Genomic DNA, 19,617 nt, shown 5'->3' with positions numbered 1-19,617 from the left:
TCTGTGCCTCACTTTTCTAGGCTGTAGAACAGGAATAACAATGTCTAGCTCACAAGAATTATTGAAAGAATGCAATAAATTAATGCTGGTAAGTCCCAGAACCTTATACAGAGCTCTGTAAACAGCAGCTCCTTCTCCTGAGCAGGCCAGAAGATCCCTTGGACTTCAAGCAAAATGAAACCCTCCGCCTTGACCGAAACATCACTAGAGTCAAGCAGGCCCTGGGTACTTGCCTGTTTTGACGAAGACACTAAATAGAGCCAGAGGCCAGGATGTCAGTGCACACCATGTAAAGATATTCAAAGCTTGAAGACATTGCTCCATGCCGAAGGCTCGCCTTATAACCAGCAGTAAAGCCCCACCACCCCCTGAAGTCCAAAGGGCCTCCTGTCCACTGCCGGCTGTGACCCTCCTCCCAACCATTAGATAAGTGCTACTATTATTAGCCTCAATCAAGGATGAGGCAATGGGAGCTCAGAGAAACCAGAACAGGGGACAGAGCTGTGACTTGCGTCTGGATCAGCCTGTCTCCACTGTTCCTAATACGGCTTGCAAGGCAGCTGCCCTCTCTACCCTCAGCCTTTTTGCTTGGGGCTGTCAGGTCACAGCACGGCGGGCCACGGGCAGAGCTGGCCGGCAGTGGGCATGCGGCAAGAGGACGAGGCAGGCGTCCCTGGCCATCCACTGCGACCGGATGCCAAGCATGGAGGCAGGGGGCGAGGGGCAGGGCAGTGTCACCCAAAGGGCAGCCGGAGGCTAGGAGCCAGCAGCAGAGGGAGAGTAGAGGGGGGCCAGAATTCAAGGCACGTGAGGGTCAGGGGTCAAACAAGCGAGATCAATCAGAGAGAGCGTCGTCAGCTCCCCCACAGCAAGTTTTGGAGATCCGGAGGAGATGCTCTCATGCCTTTCCCAGAGAAGCCATGATCTCTGGGCTCAGCTCGAGAAGCCCGGGGAACACGATGGCACTCCCAGGGGTCTAAGGCTGCTGTGAACACGTTACACGCCCACGCATCTTACCCGGATCTGTGCTCTTATCACCCTCTTTTCACAGACCGGGACACTACAGCACACAAGGAAACTGTCCAGGATGCCACAGCTTGGCGGAGGCCGAGTCAGAGCCCAGGAAGCTGGGTCCCCGAGGCTCCGAACCTCAGCATCCCTGCGCTGCCGCCCCATCCAGGAGAAGGTGGACCCTGCTACTGGAGATGTGGACCAGCCAGAGCCACATGCCCTCCTCCCTGCCTTAAAATGCCACGTGGTCAGAGGCACTGCCTTTTGGGAGGAAAAGTCTGTTCGGCAACTACCAATTTGTAATTTGCTGATAGGATCGGAAGGTTTCCAAGAAGGAATCAGGTAGAGCCGTCTCCCAGCTGTCCGTGTATCCATGTTCAAAAGAAAGTAATCTCTCTTGATTGAGCCTCCACGAAAAATGGTTAAGTCCGAGGTGTGGCTTGTCGCCCCGGACCGCCCCCTCAACGCCTGGTAGTCACATGGCTGCATCCAGGCCATAAATCAAAGGCCATGCTCCCCTTTCATCAGATGCCTGTAGATAATTCCCTCGTGATTTCCCTGCTGGGGCTCAGAGGGCCACGGCCCAAAGGGTTAACATCTCATTTCCTCTGTCTTTCAAGCCTTAATCCCCATCCTGAGCTGGGTGCATTCCAAGCCCACCTGGAGCAGGTCAAGACGCGCCCCAACCCATGGCTGGCCCTTCATTTCCCCTGGCAGGAGATTAGATGGGGTGCCCATTAATCACTCATTACTTGGGTCCTCACTCCTGGCCAGCCTTCAGGCAGCCCGCCAGCTGGCAGGGAGGGTGGGGCGGACCCGCCTGCTGCCCAGCCCGGGCCCCGGAGCTGCCCAGGGTCACCTTCCTGCATCGAGGGCCCGGCTCTCCGGCTCTCCGGCTCTTCTGGACCACGCCCAAGGGGAGAGGGGCCGTGGGAGAATACCGCGGAGCATCACTGAAGGGACCTGCTTCTGTAGGGCTCACCAGAGGGGACAGAGATGGGCACAGTCCATTCCGTGGGAAGGTGAGGTAGAAAGAGAGGAGATGAGCAGAAAGTGGCCGCTCTCCCAGGACAGCTAACCAGCAACAGAGAACACCCTGCTCGTCTGTTTCTGAGGTTCTCCCTTGGGGGATCTCAAGGGAACCGGGGAAGGGAGTGGAGTGGGGAGAGGCTATTGAATGGATAATTCATTACTACTACTACTACTATTACTACTACTGCTACTATTATTATGCAGTATAAGTGTTGATCTCCCATATTTGGACAATTATTCAGACACAAACCCCCTGGACTTGGGGGGCTGAGATTATATTTAGCGCACATACTGAGAGCTGCCTGCCTGTCAGACCCTGACTGGGTACACAGAAGGTGAGAAAAACAGGGTGAGAACAGGCACCGAGCTCCTACTCCATGCTGGCCTTTCCCTAATGCTCAGCGGGCCTACGCACCGGTCCCCATACCAGACTCCAGATGGCTTTTGGCCATCCCTCTGTCACACGCACCAGAAACTGTGACTTAAGGGCTTATAGAATAAAGGGGATGTGTTGGTGACCAGACCCCACTCTGGCAAGGGAGGTGAGACTTACCAGGCCAAGGAAGTGAGGGGCTAGCATGTCGTGTTTGGCCTTATGGGGAGGGGGTGGTCCCAGCTCATTTTTTAACCTCAGAAAACCTGGGGCTTTCAAACCAACCTACCTGATCTTGCTCCCTGAGCCTTGCCCAGGCCAAGAAATAGATCCACAAGGAGCCTGGTGGGGCTGAGCTTGCGTACCTCTGCAGAGAGGGGATGGGGCATGTTTACAGGACTGAACAGAGATTCCCTTTGACTGAAACAGGGCTCTCTGTCTCCGCCTGGCTGGGGCCATGATGCACCACTGCTCACTCCTTAGAGTCAAGGTCAAGGCCTCTGTTAAAAAGGTCACCTAGGTCACCCTGTGACCTAGGATAAAGTGATTGATCAGCTCACCACCTGTCACCAGAACCTCCCTGTGAAGGCAGCCTAAGGCAGTGGTCCTCACACCAAGCGTGTAGAACAATCAGTTGAGGCAGTCTTTAAACAATGCCAACTCCCAGGCCAGCCTCCACCCTGGAATCTGGTGTCTTCCTAGCCAATGTGAATTCGGATTCCGATGTCCCACAGACAACCCTTTCAGGGAACAGTGAGACGGTGGAAAGAGCACCTGACGGAGAGCCTAAGGGTTCTAAGACTGAGGTTCAAAACCTGAGCTGTTGACCTAAGGCAAGTAAGCTGGAATTTTCTTCCTTGTAAAATTCAGATTATACCGTCTCCCTCACAGGTTGCTGGGAGGATTAAGGCATCCGGCAGAGCACACCCCAGTGCTCACAAAACGTGACCTGAATGAGTTCATTGGGCCAGCGAGGTTCCAGAAACCAGAGAAGTCAGTTCTGAAGGCCTGGAGAGAGAAAAAAAGGGCAACACAGGCGCAGAAGTGAGGAAGGGGTCCCAGCGTCAGCTCACAGGTCCTCAGAGGGGGAGGGAAGTGGGGGGTCCAAAAGAGGGCAAGAGTCCACGAAGTCTCCTCCAGCCAGAGAGCCTCCCCCTTCCCGGCGCCTGCCCGTGTCACACTACAACTTCTGGCCTAACACGGCTCATCACTGTTTTTACAGACAAGAGTCAGTAATATGGTCCCCTCGCATCTAAGCAGATGTAGATAACTATCACAGTTCTGCACGCACAGAAAAGGAGAGATGGTGGAGGGAGGGAAGAGAAGAGACAGGAAGGAAGCTGGGAAGGAAGCGTCGACACAGCCATGCTGTCAGGCCAGCAAGAGCTGGCCGTGGGCTGGCACCAGGCTACGCAGCCTGGAAAGGCTCAGGAAGGAGAAGCCCAGGGGCCACTCTGGAGAAACTTCAGGGGCCTGGGAGATGAGGCCGGGCCGCCCTGGACGTGTCCAGGCTGTGTAAGTAGTAAATGCAAAGGAGGCGGGGGAGGACTTCAGCTGGGTTCAGGGAAGACTGAGACAGGTGTGTGCAAGAGAGGCTGGGGTGTACTTTCTGGCAGAACCGAAATTCTGAGCCGCCGTTAGAGTGCACACAAGCCCATCATAAAGACACCGGGGACATCAGGGAAGAGGTGGGCGGCTCTTGAATCAGCTCTCTCCAGCCCTTCGAAACTGACTTCTCCAGTGAATTAAGATAGTTCCCACTGCCCAGATGAAGACTAATCCTTGGCCTTGGCTACCATGTCTACACCAGCACGTTCATGTCGCTAGGTCTTTGCTCAATCTCTTCCTCTGTCTGCTATGCCCTCTCTCCTTCCAGCCTTTCCCATCTCCTTGAACTCCTCTTCATGCTGCAAAGCCCAGCTGTAATTGTCCTAGCTCCTCCCATGCAAGAAAAGACTCTCCCTCATTGGTATTCCCAAGGTTCTTCATTGTTTCGTGGTTACTTTTTTTTTTTTTTTTAACATCTTTTCCTCTCCTGGGTGGCTATTTATCATCTCTTAGGCTGTCAACAGATCCAGGGCATGGATATTGTCCTGTTCTGAGTTTAAGCCTTAGCACATGATACCAGTCCCTGGAAGACAGCAGATGCTCAAAAAAATCAGCTGGACAAGAATTAAATAGAAGTGAATCCTGGGGAGCCATTGTGATTTCTTGAGAGGAATGATGTGGCAAAATCAGAATTTTAGGAATATTAATCTGTCAGCATGAAAGAAGATGGATTGAAATGAGAAAAGTGACTCGTGGCTGGGAGTCAAGAGGGGAGATTATTACTGTAACGTGGACATGGTTTATGGAGGGAGCAGAGAGGAGAGAGACAGGAAAATGATCCCCTGTGATATCACAGAAGAATGTGGAAGGAACTTGGTAATGAACGCGCTATAAACGTGGGGGACGGAATAGGGGCATTGAGGGCACTCAAACACTCAGACTGCCAGCCAATTAGGAGGCAAAGGGTACTATGCGGGGAAATGCCGGATGAGAAGGGGATGGGGGGTTCGTGCCCCACCACTCTTTAGAATAATTGGCTGCAATCACAATAAGCATTTCCAGGCAACAAAACAAAACAAACAACCCCCCACCCCGAAAAAACTCTCAGTTAAAACATCCAGCCCTGATCTTACTCCCAAACTCCGGACTGTATTTAATTTTACTCATTTTTTCCCTAGCAGCCAGTTAGAAAGATTTCTTCAGGGTAGGAGATAGTGACAGGGAGATAAAAACCAATCCGAGTGCCCTCTGGGAGTTGGGCGGGGCAGGGAGGTCAGGTGACCTCACCTGACCAGCCCTCCTCTGGAGAGGTCAGCCAGGTGCCTCATTCTGTAGGGCCTCCAGGATTCTTGATCACCCGAACCCACTTCCCAGGCCAGGACCTCTGGGAAATCCCTGCTCCAGCACTGCAGAGGGTTATAGGAAAGTCCCAGGACTCCCATCTGCTTCCTCGCATTAATTCCAGGACTAGGATTTTGTTTTCTAAGGAATTCAACTATGATGCCAACAAAAATCTGTAGGAATTGAGTAGTACCGTATTTAAATTGCATATTTAAAATGTTTGCTTCCTTGCATATTGAGACCCAGGAAGATCTATTAAGCCCTTTATCAATGAAGCAAAGACAGACGCAGGTAATGCAGGTTTTAAGAGCTGTGTGATCTTTGAAAAATTTTTAGACTGTTACTGTGCCTTGGTGCCTCCAGCTGCTAGGAAAGTCAGACAAGATGACTCCTCGGACCTCTCTCGGGTCTCCCTCCAGGTCTCCTAGTCCAAATTCCAGCAGGCATCCACAATCATTTCAGCTACCCAGGTCCACGGGGGCACAGAGGAGACTTGAAGAGACGCAAGCATGCACATTTAATAAGCAGCAGGGGAGGCTGGGGGTGGGGTGGGGTGGGGGGCGGGAGGCTGGGTGTGGACTGCTTGGGAAACACCAGACCCACAATTTCCAGACGCTAAGTGGGCCTGAGAACGCCCTGAAATCCCCTTCCCAAGTTAGGGCTGATGGTTATTTCAAAGGAAAAAAAAAAGAAAATACGAACTTCCAAATCTCTGCAGCCCCAGGAGCTATTTCTGAAACAGCCAGTTCTATAAGCGCGCCAAGGACCGCAGGTACTTGGGCTGCACTTGAGGAAGTGTCCGGAGTTGGCGGAAACAACCCATCCACTCCGGCTCCCAGAGGCGCTGGGCTGCAGCGGCTTAGCTCAGACACACACAAGGATTTGAGGCTTTCTAGAAAACGGCGTGGCCGAGGCCCCGGGCCGGGGCTCCTTGCGCGCCAACCGAGACCGACCAGCTCTCCGGCCCGGGGCAGAACAGAGGCGAGGCTCGGTCGGGGCGCATCGGCTGGGTGTGCACTCGCCGGTCCCCCTCGGCCCCGGCCCAGGGAACGCAGGGCCCCGACTACGGAATGGCCCAAGTTGGCTGTCCCTAGAGTTTCAGAGGTGGAGGGTGTTAGGGTGAGTGCTGGCGCCGTGACCAGTAAATCCCCAAGGAAGGAAAGGAAGGGAAGCGAAGCGAAAGGAATGGAAGCGAAGGGGAGGAGAGGCGGCACAGCCGTCGGCACGGACCTAGCGCGCGCTGGCTCCCCAAGCCCGGCGTGGGCGCAGCCCCGCGGCGCCCCGGACACACCCACTGCGCCCCACCGCCCGCGCCTTCGAGTCCTGCGGTCCCAGAGCGGGCCCGAGAGGAGGGCAGCGGCCCGGCCGGGTCGGGTCAGCGCGGACGGGGCGCAGGGGGCGCGGGGCGCGCGGCACGGGCGGCTCTGCTCACCTGGCGGTCCGCGTCCCGGATCGGCCGGCGGCCGCCTCGCCTCGCCCCCGCGTGCTTCCTGGCGCCCGGCAGCCCGGAGCACGCCGCATGGACGGCCGCCGCCGCCGCCGCCCCGCGCCCGCCCTGCACGGGCTCCCGCTGCGCCCCGCTTCGGCGTCGGGCTGAGCGGGCGGCCAGAGGCTCGGGTGCACGCGGAAAGCTGTGGCTCGGAGTTTGCGATCGGGAGAACCGGGATCCGCGCTCCTTCGGTCCCTCCTCCCTCCCCCACTCGCGGCCTCCCGCTGTCATCTGGAGCCGCTCCTGTCGCCCCCTGGCGGCCGCCTCGGGAAGAACCGGCCCCCACTCCACCCCCGCGACCCCCGCGAAGGGGCCCCTTGCAAACAGGAGCGGGACTGAGCCCTGGGTACTGGAACAACGGACATCATCCCATAAAGAGGAGGGCGGTCTAGACAGGAAGGTGGCGAGAGCGGAGTGAAGCATGGTGCGGATCGACCAGGACCCGCTAGGGGAGAGGAAAAAGGGCGGAGACCAGAAGGTAAAAGAGGGGCAGATAGTCGAAGGCCTTGAATTACGGGTTCATCATATCCTGGGTTGTGGGAGCGCCTGAATGACTGAGGTCCAAGAGGGGCAGGCGCATCCTTGTGTTCGGAACAGTCATTCTGACTGCAACAGGACGGGGCTGAGGCTGAAGCAGGCAGCGGGCAAGGAGAATACCGTTGTGTACCAGAGAGGGCAAGAAGGCAGGACTGGAAGGATGGGGAGGGAGGAGCCCTCCTCTAAAGGGCACAGAGGTCACCCGCACTCGCCCGCTCAAGTACAAGGTAAGACTCACTGGGCTCCCAAAGGCAATGGAAAAGGACCAGAGCACTCAAGTTCTCAAGGGGCATGAGGTAGACGTGAAACACAGTCCGCAGCGATTCAGCATTGTTTCCTGTCCTATGCAAGTTACCCTGGCGGGAAGGAAAAAGCCTGCGGCAAACCACCACCACCACCACCACCACCACCATCACCATCATCAAACTTTGGTCTGTATATCCAAACCCTTCCTCTTACTAATTGGGCAGTATTGTCCCAGTGAGAGCATGGGTAAGCTGGTTAAAGGCAGGCAGAGGGCTGGAGCTCCGCTTCTTGGTTCCTAACGCAGTGCTCTATTCCTTACATTCAAACCGGTGATGACAGCTGGTGAGGTAGGAAGTAGTGAAAATGTGCCCCCTCTCCCAGGAGGGGTGGGATGACCTCAAACATTTGAAGAGGCTGTCCAGCTATAGGCAGTCTCCCTCGGAACGAGTCAGCCTGCTTGTTGATCCTGCCTTTAAAAACTTCTGCTAGTGCAGGTACCCAGTGGGACCTTGAAGGTGGCTGCAGAGGGCAAGCTCCCTGCCCCCAAGCCAGGCTCAGTGGGGATGGGTGTGGTGTGTGGCAGCAGAAAGGGGAGCAATGGGGCAGGGAGCCCCAGGAAAAAAATTAACAAAGAGAAAGTGGCAACCCAAGAGATCAGACTGGAGAAAGAGAACCAACCAACTCTGAACACCTGCTACCGGCCAGGAGCCTGGGCAGAGCCAGTTCTGACTGATCCACACTGGTTCCAATGGGAGGAAATAACTCCACACATGATCAAACCCATTTTGACTGGAGGCACCTGGTGTTCTCTTTATTTAAAGCCCCAGCGACTTCCTGGAATTAAATTAATCTGGGAGTCACAGGTCCCATAGGTCCAGATTAAGGGGATCTGACAGCTCTAGTAAATTCTGACCAGTTTAAAATCATTTAAAATGATAGAACATTTATACAACATTGGAATGTACTGGAACTATGGGTTGGGACCATACCACCCCACTAGTAAAAGTGAAATGTATTAGTGTCACTGAATTGTACACCTAAATATGGTGGAAAGGGTCATTTTTATGCTCTGCATATTTTACCACAATTTAAACAAAGAAAACAAAACTGATCAAATTTGCTCAAATTGGATGGATTCATTAACTCATTTAAAAGATGTATACTGAGGGCTACAGATGAGATGAAGGAATGTTCCAGTCCAAAAGAAGCTTGGAATGGGGTGGGAAAGGTGTTGTACAGTCAAGAAATCATACCAGCAGTTGGTGTCATTGGGAGATAGACAGCAGTAGCTGAAGACTTGAGGGAGGGGAGCAGAAATCTAGGATGTTCTATCTGAGCTGAGCCATCAAGGACCAGGGGAGTTCTTCAGGCAGGGCCTGTTATGAACAGGCCATAAGAGCAAGGATATGGATTTTGTAAAAACAAGCTTTAGATTTACAGACAAATTGCAAGAACAGTACAAGGAATTCCCTCGTATCTTCCTCTTCCCTTAACGTCAACATCTTGCAAAACCAAATGCATTCTTGTTGACCAGACTTGAGACAGCTGACCTAGGCTGCTGCTTCAGAACCCGTTCCGGTCCACGTCAGACGTGGTCAGATTGCAGTGACCGTATTTTGCTTACCTGTCACAAAATGTTCTCTTTATTTATTTCTTATGGACATTTTTTTTTTTTTTTTTTTTTTTTTTTTTTTTTTTATAATTTCCTTTCTTTGCTTCTGCCTTTACTCTATACAAATCTCTCCCCAAGTTCCCATCTTTGGAGCCTTGCTAACCACTTCTTTTTTTTTTTTTTTTTTTTTTTTTTTTTTTTTTTTTTTTTTTTAAAGATTTTATTTATTTATTTGACAGAGAGAAATTACAAGTACACTGAGAGGCAGGCAGAGAGAGAGAGAGAGAGAGAAGGAAGCAGGCTCCCTGCTGAGCAGAGAGCCAGATGCGGGACTCGATCCCAGGACCCTGAGATCATGACCTGAGCCGAAGGCAGCGGCTTAACCCACTGAGCCACCCAGGCGCCCCTCTTATGGACATTTTAAAATTAATTTATTTATTTGAGAAAGGTAGAGAGAGCACACTCGAGTTGGGGGAGGGGCAGAAGGAGAGCATCCTCAAGCAGACCCTGCCTGCACTGAGCATTGAACCCAACGTGGGGCTCCATCCCGGGACCCTGATCTTGACCTGAGCCTAAATCAAGAGTCCAACACTTAACTGAGCGACCCAGGCACCCCGAATGTTCTCTTTATTTAAAGTCAAGGCTATACTGTGAAATCCAATCTCATTTTAAACAAAGAAATATTTACATTATATATAGGCACCGATGAATATTAATTATGCTAAAAGAGCAGTTTCTCATCTTTCAGTCCTACTGTATTTCTACTTTTATCCGAGTGTGTATGTATGCGTAAATCAGACTGACAGGATTTGGTCCTTCCCTATGAGATAAGCTACTAACCCTTACCGACAGAGGGCAAAGGAGAGTAGGCGTCTCAGGTTAGAAGGGGTCATCTAGGGCGCCTGGGTGGCTCAGTGGGTTAAAGCCTCTGCCTTCGGCTCAGGTCATGATCTCAGGGTCCTGGGATTGAGCCCCGCATTGGGCTCTCTCTCTCTCTCTGCTTCCTCCTCTCTCTCTCTCTCTCTCTGCCTGCCTCTCTGCCTACCTCTCTGCCTACTTGTGATCTCTGTCTGTCAAATAAATAAATAAAATCTTAAAAAAAAAGGGGGGGGTATCTAGCCCCAGCGACTTCTGACTTCCTGGCATGCCAGTATCTTCCACATACAACATCTTGGAACAGGAGTTGTTAGTGACCCTCTTGCATATCTGCAATGACAAGGTGCTCACTACCACATAAACTAGCTCATACTATTGTTGGAAGCTCTCTGTTAGAAAGGCCCCCTTTCCTTTTGAACTGAAACCATTCCCTGTAACTACTACCCTGACCTCCTGAAATGACAGACAAAAAACGTGACTCTTCAGTCGTGTATCAGCTCTGCGATAGGTAGGACAGTCCTAGCTTATAAGTGTGGTCTTGGTGTGATTCTCAGTTAATGACTAATCGTGCCCCTTCACTCCATTGGCTGTCTCAGTTGTGATGAGGGACGCTCTGGTCATCCCTACAGAGGACCCGCACAGCCCCACCCCACTGAGAATGCCCCCTGCCTACAGCCGCACCCTGGGTGGTCAGCCATTCCTCCAGCAAAGCGCTGGCACATGGGACAGGCTCCCCAGTGCTCGAGGCAGAACAGCCTCCTGCTGAGAGCCACTTCCTGGGACTTCAGAGCTTGGGGAACTGGAGTAAGAGCGAAGTGTGAACAGATTCCAGGAGGGTAACTCAAGACAAGCAGACCTTTGTGCGGGCCACGTATGAGTAAAACAGCTTCTGTGCTTTACTAATAGGCACCGACCACGAATCCTTTCACCAGCAGAACATTTCTTGGGGCTAGAATTCCAAAACTTACACTTTGAAAAACACTGCTTTACGCTCTTTTGACAAACACGAGTGTTTTCATCCTAATGGCATTTCAGAGGGTTGTGTCGCGGCAGGGAAGGAGACCCTTGTATTATCCCTCCTTTGTTAACACTGGGAGGTGGGAGGCAAATAGACACATATCCAACCCCCTAATTTCAGGCTCCAGGAGGTTCCAGGATCCATCACAATGCTTATAAAGTTGTTCCTTTTATTTTCTGGGTTGTATACCTTTGCAGACTGTAAAGTCAAGGCAAGCTTGTGTCCGGCAAAAAAAATAAGGAAATAAAGGAAGCACAAAAACACAACACGACACAACACAACACAACTTGTCATCTGTGGTTTTAAGCGGTTTCTAAGTGCCTCGGGTATGGAGGAAGGAGCTTTTCCTCCCCTGCTCGCCTCCTTAAGTCACTGCATTCTATTCTCCCTCTGGGGGATCTGGGATGTCAGCCTAAAAACCACGTCCCAAGTTCCCATGTCCCTGGCCTGGGGCTGCCTCACTACTTGACCTGCAGTCCACAGCCGTGCTGTGGCCACCAGCTTGGAGGACAGAAGCAAAATGGCTTCTCGATGGCACTTCAAGTTTTCCTACCCAGCGTCAGAGTCGACAACCCCATTTCAGATGACCTCATTCTCGTTCCCTCTCTCCCTTCGCTCTTATCCCTTCCTGCCCCAGGACTGGTCAGAGGAGATAGGAAACTTCGTGTTACCTGGTACAAGACAACTTTTGGAATCCCAAATATTCAGATTATTTCTCCTTTCCCTCTTGGAGAGTGATAATACTCACAGCTCAAAGGCATCACCCGGACGGAAGCTGCTTCTCTCCAGGAGGGGCAACGCTGAGCAAGAAAGAGAATGGACCTCACAGCCCCCAGAGTCAAGGGTTCCCTCTCTCCTTCTGGCACCGGTCACCTAGATGAAGATAATGACTATTGACGGATGAAACCCACGTGCCAGCGCCTCCTCTCAAAGACGATCGATCATCCTTTAATTCATCCCCCCCCCTATATTGATGGAAGCTGACAATGAATGAGAAAAGTCAGCCCAAGTAAAAAGAGAAGAGACTGTTCTAGACAGAAGGATGCACATTTGCAGAGGCCCCGGGAGAGGTTTGACACCTACAAGGAGCAGAAGGAAGGGGAGTGTGGGTAGGACTCAGAACCCAGGAAAAAGGAGGGATGTGGGGCGGGGATGGGTTGAAGTCTGACTGTGCTGAGTCTTGCAGGCATGGTTCATAACCCCTGGACCACCACAAAGGCACAGGGGTGTCCCATCAGAACAGATACAAGGAGTGGGGTCCTCGAGCCTCCTGCTGCCCTAGATGCTGGACTGGGAGAGTCCAGTGTTTCCAGAGTGGAAGAAGGCAGGGGACAGCTTTGGGTAGTGGCCATTATGCAGCTGATACAGAAGTATATCATTTTGTAAATGATATTGCACATACCCATTTTTGTAAGTTGTGTTATTTGCAAATGAGCAAGAGGAAGCTTCTAGGGGGGTTAAGCAGGGGTTGACATGATCAGATCTGTGCTCATCCAAAGGGAGAGGGAGGGGAAATCCACTTTGTTATATAAAAAAAAAAAAAAAAAAAAAAAAAGGTAAGGCAAAAACATCATTCCATAATTCTTTTGTAATGAAAAAAATAAATGCAAAATAGAACAAATCTATCATCTTAAAGGAATGCCCTGTGTCTGCCTTCCCCTGCTTCCTGGGAGACTCTCCTAATAAGGTCTTGTCCTTCACCCATGGCCCATGCTGACCTTGGGACCAGTGCTGCAAGGCTCCCAGATGGCCTGGGGGTGAGGGGTCTCTCTCGGTGCAGGAAGTCGCTTCTCTGTTTGAGGCTAATCAGCTTACACTGTGCCTGAAGTTGCAGTCACCTTGACCTCCCTGGCAATTCTCCCTCTCTAGCCAACGGGCTTTCTTGTTGAATTAATTAATTTTTATAAAGTCTCAGAGATACTGCATAGCCGGCAAACACTGGCCAGATACGGTTTGTATAGAAACCCAGACCACTACAGGCTCACAAAGCCAGTCTCCAAGTTCATTGTTTTACCTTGCCTACTTACTTTCATCCTGCCTCTCTCCAGTATACAGAGGCCCTACTGGGTGCCAAGTGTGACATATTGCCAGATTTTGCTGCCAAGATGTTCATCGCTCCTATGGTCCTTTTTTTTTTTTTCTTTGATGTTTCCTGTGTCACTGTTCTCTGTATGATGGGGTCTTCTACCTGCAAGGAGCAGTTCCGTGTAGTAAAAGCAAACAGTCAGCCTCCCACTAGCCACGTCATCATAGGAATCACCAACCTGAGACCTGTAGTCACCTCATCTATAAAATGGGAAGAACATATTTCTATGTTGGAAGAAAAGGGGACTGCCTCACCCCAAGTCTTGAAGCCTCCTCCAGCTCTCAGATCTATGATTCTCTCAGAAACCCTGCAATGGGGAAATTATGTGGCTCATTTCGGATCCATCTGGGAAAAGATGACATACACAGAGAAGTATGTGACTTCTTTTTTTCAAATTTCAAGCTGCATTTGAAATGGTTTCTTTCATTTCCACCCCTCGTAAGTCCGCGGATGGAGGAAACTAGGGATCTCGTGACTTCAGAAACAGCCATCACGACCGCTAACATCATCTTGAGTTCCAAAACTCATACACACTGAAGCTGAGAATTTTAGGGCCTACTCAAAGCGTATTTAATCTAATCGAGTGGTGTTTTTCCCTTTTTTGGGGTTAAAGCAAGAACACTGCTAAGTCTCCTTCCTGGGCTTGTGCGGAGGCTCAGCCCAGCCGTATGGACATGAGTTTCTGCTGCTACCTGTGACTCTTTCTAGAACTTTTCCATGGATTTCAGCTTTGTTCAGGAAGAGTTCTGAGACCAGAGAAGCACTTCTTCTGAAGTGTTTGGAAGACAGCCGCCTCCAGGGACCAGCGGCCTGGGGGGTTAGGGGCGACTTACTGCCTTACCTCTTGGGTCTTGTGTCCATCACAGAGAAAACCACGTGAAGGCGCCAGTCTTTAGACAAGGCAGAGCTCCCCCTGCATCAGCTGGGATATCTAAGGACACGGTTCACGGGAGCTGGGGGGCAATGGAAGTCTCCAGTGTGGAGGGGCCAGGAAACTGACTTACGGGTCAGAAAAAAAATAATAACAGCTCGATTTAATCTGGTTTAGTCAGTTAACCTGTCTGTGCCTCAGGTTCCTCACCTGCAGAATGGGACTAAATACTCGCTGTTGACTTCTCTCAAGTGAGGAAATGAGTACGTTTGATTTTTTTTTTTTAAGATTTTATTTATTCATGAGAGACAGAAAGACAGAGACAGAGACAGAGAGAGAGAGGCAGAAGCAGGGGGAAGAAGCAGGCTCCCAGCATAGACGGGAACCAGACCCAGGGCTCAATTCCAGGACCCTGAGATCATGACCTGAGCTAAAGGCAGACACATAACTGACTGAGCCGCGCAGGCAGCCCCGGGTTTGGGAGTACTCTCGGGCCGTCTACCTTCCCTGTGTACTTGTTCCATCCCTTGTTCCTGGCTAGCTGTATTGCCGTTCTTCCCCTGTCATGGGAACATTCCAAAGGATGGATGGAAGGTTACGGGATCAAGCAGGGACCAAACATAAGCAAGAACAAGCATGTAGATTAAGAGAAAAACTTCTTCTGACCCAGTTCTATGAGTGGAAAATACCACGCAGTCAGAAAAAAAAACCAAATCACCCTGACATGCAATTAGATATTGTGGTGCAGGTCAGAGGGCAACCCAAAGGGCTTTTACGGTTTTTCTTCTTTTTCTGTTTTTCTTTTTCTTTTCTTCTTTTTCTTCCTTTCTTCCTTTTTCCTTCTTCTTCTTCTTGTTTTTTTTTTTTTTTTAACAGGTTGTTTCAAGAACAGAGAGAAAAGAAACACATTTTCACAAGATTAACTTTAATTGAGTCAAACTTTTTACTTGTCAGCATCTGAAGTTCCCTTGAAGCTAATAAGAACCATCTTCTGGGTGACGGTTTCGTGAAGAAGAGACATCTGACTAATGGAAGATGTGGGGGTTTTATAGTTAAGCAAGCGCGCACCTGGATCCTTGCTCTGCTAACTTATTAACTGTGTGACTCTGGAAAAATGACTTAATGGAGTCTGAGTGTTTTGACTCCTAAGTTGAGATAATAATTCTTAAGGGCACGGTTTGGATAGTCAATACTGAGATCCACCATTTCCCCCTCAGGGGGAAGAGAGAATTTAACTTCTCTGTCCCCTTGCCCTACAGCCAAGTGTGGCCATGTAATTTGCTTTGGTCATTGGAATGTGACTTCTCTTTCTAAAAATTCAAAGGGGGGTAGGGAGGGAGGGAGGGGAGGAAAGAAGGAGCGAAGGGAGGGAAGAAGGCTAACAGATGCTTTAAGTCTTAGCGTACAAATCACGTTCCCTTCCCACTGGTGCTGTGATCGTGGAAACCGTTGTTAAGACGTGGCCTTGGTTAGCCTGGGTCTCAGAGGTCTCCGCGGGGCAAAGTACCCACCACCCCTTATTGTGTAAGCATCTGTAGCATCTTTTGTTGTGGTAAGCCACTGAGATATAGGCGTATTACTGCAGCAAAACCTAGCACACTGTGATTGATGCAGTGGTTGTTACAATAAAATATGATGGTGTTTGCAAGTACAATACAACTTGGCAATGGCCAAGTGCTTGAACAGCCATTACTTCGCCATACAGAGGTAATTGTGCTGATTAGGAGGCCCAAGCAAATTCTTGCACGGGTCAGGCAGCCACAGAAGTCTGCAGTTTCACCCCAGGTTGTCTCCACCAGGGGCTGGAATCAGGAAGACCCTGAACAGTCTGCCATGGTGACCGAAATACCACCTTTGCCTTTGAATGAGCTCCAGATAGAGGGCCCTGAAAGCAGGCTGCTTAGGGAGAATTCACACCTCCGTACAGGGTCCCTGCCGCTCCTCTCTTGCCATGCCCACGGCTCTCCTTCCCTCCCACAATCACTTTCTTCCTCATACCTTCCTGGGGAGTGATTCTTATACAGTAACTTCCTGGGGAGTGATTCTTTATGCCACCCAAATCTGACCTCTGACCCTCAACTTCAGGTTCCCATGTCCTAGATATTTTGGCAGGCTCTTCCCGTCGGTGCATTAGGGACAGAACACAGAACACATCCACTCCCCTCCCGCCACATGAACCCCTGTTTCCCACTCTGCATTCCATGTCTGGGTGAAACCACCCCCTCCCAGTTATTCAAGCTCAAAATCTCAGCGTTCTTATGGTCTTCTCAGAGCATTTTTCCCCCCTCATTAATGTGAAAGGGGAGGACACAAACAAGAAAACCACTGGAAGTATTGTGTAAGCCTAATGAGGTTGTGGTTCAATCTTAGTGTGAATGTGTTCCTTTGAGAATTTGTCTTTGGGAAAAATGCCTCTAATTATAGATTCAGAAAATAGGATGTGGACAGCTTAACTCTTTTAGGTCATAACAAAGAACTATTACTGAAATTTTTAAAACATAACTTTTCTTTTCTTTTTTTTTTTTTGCAATAAATGCTGTAAAGGTAACATTTTTCACATAGCCAATGATCAATGATTGAGGAAGCAAAAGGAGACAGTAATTCCAGAAAAAGTAAAATAAGGGAAGACACAACTATAAATCCTGGGCAGAACAGACGGAGCAGGTATCTGAGGATTCCAAAGCATAAACAGTGGCAGGCAGGTCAGGGAAAAAGACCAGAATGCAAAGTTCCACTAAACCAGCAGTAAGTTTGCCATTTTTCTTCTCCTCCAGCGTTACCAGCCGGCACTCAAAGGCAGTCAGAAACTTACATGTGTGCTCCAGAGGCAAACAGACAGCGCTCCAAGAGAAGTCCTCTCTTTCCAGTTCAAGAAACAAGGAAGGGAATTCCTAAGAGCCAGAGAAAGGGGAGGAATTCTCTGGTTTTATTTCTTTTTTCCAGCCTTTCCCACAGGCAATATTGTGACAGCAGTGGGGGTAGGGACAGCACTGGCAATGGGCAGGCACCTAATGGGGGAACTGTTCTATTTGAGCAAAGGAAAAGTGAGCATAGGAATGTGCAGCAAAGCTCCGTTCCTTTTTTTCCCACTCTGTCTTCCTGCCCCTTGGCTCTAGACACAGAAACAGTTACAGGAAGCATGTGGCAGAGCGAGGAAACTAAATCCCAAGCTTGCTGGCTGGTGGGCTGAGTAGAGGCTCCATGGAGCCAGTGTTGCGGAGATCATAGAGAATGGAGAGATTAAGAAAGAAATCCCACATACTGATGGATGAACTCTGGGCTCCCCTCCAAGCTACACATGTGTGGGTCTGACCCTAAATAGCATACCACACAGGTTCCGAGGACTGAACTAGAGGGGATACCATGGTCCAGGTCCAAGACCGGCCACTGGGTGGCGCACACACAGGACTCATCTGAATGGCACTGCTCTTTGAAAACAGAACTGACTTTGGAACCAGGGTCCACAGAGGAATGTTGGAACTTACAGCCAGAATAGAACCTGGTCCATAGCCTGCTTAGAAAAAAAATAAATAAATAAAAATTTTTTAAAAATTAATGTTCCTTTTAGGACTTAAACCAAAGTCAGAGTCTCATAATATAATATTCAAAAGGTCCAGGTTATAAACCAAAATCACTCACCATTTAAAGAACCATGAAAGTCTCAACTGGCAAGGAAAAAGACAAAGAACAGATGTCAAACCTGAGAAGAATTTTAAAGTAATGATTATAACTATGCTCCAAGAAATAAGGACAAGGACTCTTGAAACAAATGGAAAAATAGAAAGTCTCTGAAAAAAATATATATACACACACACCAAAGGAAATTTCCGAACTGAACAGTACAATAATTGAAATAAAGTCAGTCAATAGAAATAACTTAAGGGTAAATCAATAAAAATTATCTAATCTGAACAACAGAGGAAAAAATTGAAAAAAAAAAAAAAAACCCAACATCTAACAGTGCCTCAGGGATCCCTGGAAAAATACCAAAATGTTTAATATTTTTGTTATTAGACTCCCAGAAGGAAAGAAGAAAGAGCGTAGAATGGGAACAAATATCTTCAGAAATTACAGTAGAAAAACTTACACATTTCACAGAAGACATAAACATACAGATTGAAGCAATTCATTGAACTCCAAACAAGATAAAATCAAAGAAAACCACAAATCATAACCAAACTGATAAAAGACAAAGACAAAGAAAAAAGTCCTGAAAGCAACCAAAGATAAATGATGTATCTCATACAGGGAAACAAAGGCTCACATGAATGTTCATTTCTTATTAGAAACCATGGAAACTGGAAGGAAGTCGAAGAACATTTTAAAGGGCTGAGAGAAGAGAACTGTTGGCCCAGAATTCTATATCCAGTGAAAATATCCTTCAAGAATGAAGATGAAATAAACAGATTCTCAGTTAAAGGAAAAGGAAGGGAATTCACTGTCACCAGAACTATTCTTTAAGAAATGGTAATGAGGGGCGCCTGGGTGGCTCAGTGGTTTAAGCCGCTGCCTTCGGCTCAGGTCGTGATCTCAGGGTCCTGGGATCGGGTCCCGCATTGGGCTCTCTGTTCGGCAGGGAGCCTGCTTCCCTCTCTCTCTCTCTGCCTGCCTCTCCATCTATTTGTGATTTCTCTCTGTCAAATAAATAAATAAAATCTTAAAAAAAAAAAAAAAGAAATGGTAATGAAATTCTTGGAAATGGGAAATCATAGCAGAGGAAAATCTGTAACAACAATAATGAAGGCAGAGCAACTGAAATGGGAAATATCTGGGGACTATAATAGAATTTAAGTTCCTTAAAACATATATGACATATAACAGTTGAAAGCAAAAGTTATAACACTGATGGAGTTGTCAATGTATATAGATGTAATACAATGATAAGGGCAACAGGAAAGGGGAAGCCAGAGGCACTTATATGATGATAAAATTTTTATAATTCACTGAAATTGTAGAATAGAATTCTTCATAGGCTATGAAAAGTTAAGTATACATACTGTAATTCTAGCACAACTACTAAAAATGTTTCCTTCCAAAGAGTTATGGTAAATATCTTAATAGAAAATTAAAACAGAATACAAAAAATATTTGAGTAATGAGAGAAAAGATAGGGAAGGGAAAATGAAAAACGGGGAACAAAATGATGATTTAAGTACAAACCTCTCAGTTCTTCTATTAAATGTAAATAGTGTAAACACATATACCAGTTATTCATTGCAGTGAAACAAATTGCCGTAAAATTAGCTTAAAACAATATTATATCACAGTTTCTGTGGATCAAGAGTCCAGCCAGGCATGGCTTAACTGGCTTAAGACCTCTGCATCAGGGGCTCCCACGGAGCTTCAGTGAAGGTGTTGGTTGGGGCTGTAGTCTCATATGAAGTTTTGACTGGGGAGGGATCCGCTTCCAAGCCCACTTACATGGTTGTTGGGATGATTCAATTTCTTTTGGGCTGGTGGACTGAGGGCCTCCGTTTTCAGCTGGTTGTTGACTGACAGCTACCCTCAGTTCCTTGCCATGTGAGTCTCCTCAGCCTGGCATCTTCCTTCACCAAAGACAGCAAGGGAATGAGTCTT

At 49.0% G+C, this 19,617-nt stretch overlaps 1 protein-coding gene across 1 annotated transcript in view; it reads right to left on the bottom strand.

The window, feature by feature from the left end:
* THSD4 (thrombospondin type 1 domain containing 4) overlaps positions 1-6,874 on the bottom strand; it is a 556,231-nt gene extending 549,357 nt beyond the window's left edge. The window contains exon 1 of the mRNA XM_045073490.1: positions 6,738-6,874. The gene's annotated coding sequence lies outside the window, so the exon portion shown is untranslated. The remainder of the gene's footprint in view (positions 1-6,737) is intronic.
* Between the last annotated feature and the right edge of the window lie 12,743 nt (positions 6,875-19,617).

This window comes from Mustela putorius, unplaced genomic scaffold, assembly GCF_011764305.1.
Source record: "Mustela putorius furo isolate JIRA1106 unplaced genomic scaffold, ASM1176430v1.1 tig00537243_pilon_pilon_pilon, whole genome shotgun sequence".
NCBI lineage: Eukaryota > Metazoa > Chordata > Mammalia > Carnivora > Mustelidae > Mustela > Mustela putorius.
The sequence above is the reverse complement of the archived record's forward strand: the minus strand, read 5'-3'. Positions and strand labels throughout refer to the sequence as shown.